Here is a 1920-nt window from a genome sequence, read left to right on the forward strand (position 1 = left end):
AGTGCCTTTCCCAAGGACACAACGTCGGGTCCCTGACGGGATTCGAACCCACGACCTTACGGTTGCGAGTCCGAGAGCCTAACCACTGTATTTTAAGCCTGAATGATTACTAGATCTAAGAGACCTGTGTACTCAACAGGTTTCGTCCAATAGGGCTAAGATATAAGTAAGGCTAGACTGTCAGGCTAGCAGCTAGCAGCCACTTCACACAATAGTTAGGTCGCACTTTATCCCCCTCCCCACCCCCTTTGCCGCAACCATTGACAGTTTGTGCCAAATAAGACGACTAAAATATTGTGCAGTTGCCCTGTCTATAAGTTTGTCCGTGTGACCAGCTCTGTAGTGGAAGATTCTGCACTAGTCTGTGCTCGACAAAGTGGAACGATGTTTAAAACATTGTGCAGTTGCTCTGTCTGTCTGTGTGACCAGCTCTGTGTGTTATATGGTTACTCCAAAACCCTGGTTACTCCAAGGAGATTCTGCAATCTGCACTGGTCTGTGTTAAGTGGAACGATGTTTCAAACATTATACACTTGTCCTGTCTGTCAGTGTGACCAGCTCTGTGTGAGTAGGATCCTAGACCAGTCTCTGCCAAGTGAGATCTTGGAAGGGGAGGGTCAGAACTCGCTGTGGGAAGGGTGTAACATCCGCATTCCTGAATCTCCCTCCTCCCCCGTCCCCTCCCCCTAATTCCTGTTCACCGCACCCCCACCCCTTCCCCCTTTCCTCCAAATGAAAAATAAAACAACCTACCACCCTCACTCACCCTGTCTCGCCCCTTCTCATCTTCCTTCGTTACATTTAGAGCCTTTTTTGTCGTTACGCACACACACTCACACACACACACAAACACTCACTCACGCGCGCTGTCTGCCGGCAGTTTTCTCCTGAACTTTCCCCCAGGGAGTGTGGAGAGAGGAGCTGACGTCACCAAACTATCCCAGACATTAGCGAGGGCAGCGGTTATTGTTTCAGTGGTGGATAGAGGTCCTGGTCTGGTGGTTACTCTATCACTTGTGTCTGCGCGTGTGGAACATTCTGTTTGCTCACGGGTTGGTGAGTTGCAAGTTTACCATGCTGTAGTTGTCCTTTATAGTATCACCATCATCACCATCATCATCATCGTCGTAAATAGAAGAAAAAAAATAATCATCATCATCATCATTCTTGAAAAATGCTAAGTAGTCTAGGGGAGTCTTGACTGATTTTCAGTCAATAACTCTAAATAGATGTAGAACATATTTTAAGAAATTAAATATCCAAAACATGTGCGCTTCGAACTCTTCGAGAATTCTTTTACAGGAGCTAGCGTCACCACCACCACCATAATCATCGTCGTTGATAATAAATTCGCTTTTAGGCCTATCATTAATAAACGTATTGATTCTAGATCTAAAAATCTAATAATTGGTGTGGTAGTGGTGGATTAATCAACTCTTTACTAGCCTGTTATTATTAGATTGTTGTACGATATAAGAAATAGGTTAATGGAAGAGTTAAGAATAAGACTCATTCATTCTGCAGCGAAGGAAATGTGGGGTTTGGGGGGGGGGGGGTGAGTATGGATTATTGACCGTTTCGATTGTGAGATGAGCAAAAATCCTCACACTGTTTTCACCGGCCTACTCTGAGAGGTGCCAATGTGTGTGCTCACTCGCTGTGTGTGGACTGTGTGCTTCTTCTCCTGTGCTGCAACAATGAGTGCTTTGTTGTGTGTTCTTTGTTGTATGTGTTGAGTGCTGTGAATAAAGGATGGTGTGTTGTTTGTTGTGTGTTGTGTGTTGAGAACAAGTGAAGACGTGTCGAGTGTTGTGTTTTGTGTGTTGTGAACTGTTAGGTGTGCTGAAATTCTTGTGTTTTATGAAAAGTCTGTAATTTCAAAGTTTGCCCCCCCCCTCCCCTTTCAGGCCCCTAGCCCCG

General features: G+C 45.3%; 1 protein-coding gene across 1 annotated transcript in view; it reads left to right on the top strand.

Annotated features, from left to right (window-relative positions):
• The first annotated feature begins 879 nt into the window (after nt 1-879).
• Nucleotides 880-1920, top strand: part of LOC101859403 (fatty acid-binding protein, heart) — a 12449-nt gene continuing 11408 nt past the window's right edge. The window contains exon 1 of the mRNA XM_005097581.3: nt 880-1056. The gene's annotated coding sequence lies outside the window, so the exon portion shown is untranslated. The remainder of the gene's footprint in view (nt 1057-1920) is intronic.

This window comes from Aplysia californica, unplaced genomic scaffold (genome assembly GCF_000002075.1).
Source record: "Aplysia californica isolate F4 #8 unplaced genomic scaffold, AplCal3.0 scaffold00158, whole genome shotgun sequence".
In the NCBI taxonomy this organism is placed as follows: domain Eukaryota; kingdom Metazoa; phylum Mollusca; class Gastropoda; order Aplysiida; family Aplysiidae; genus Aplysia; species Aplysia californica.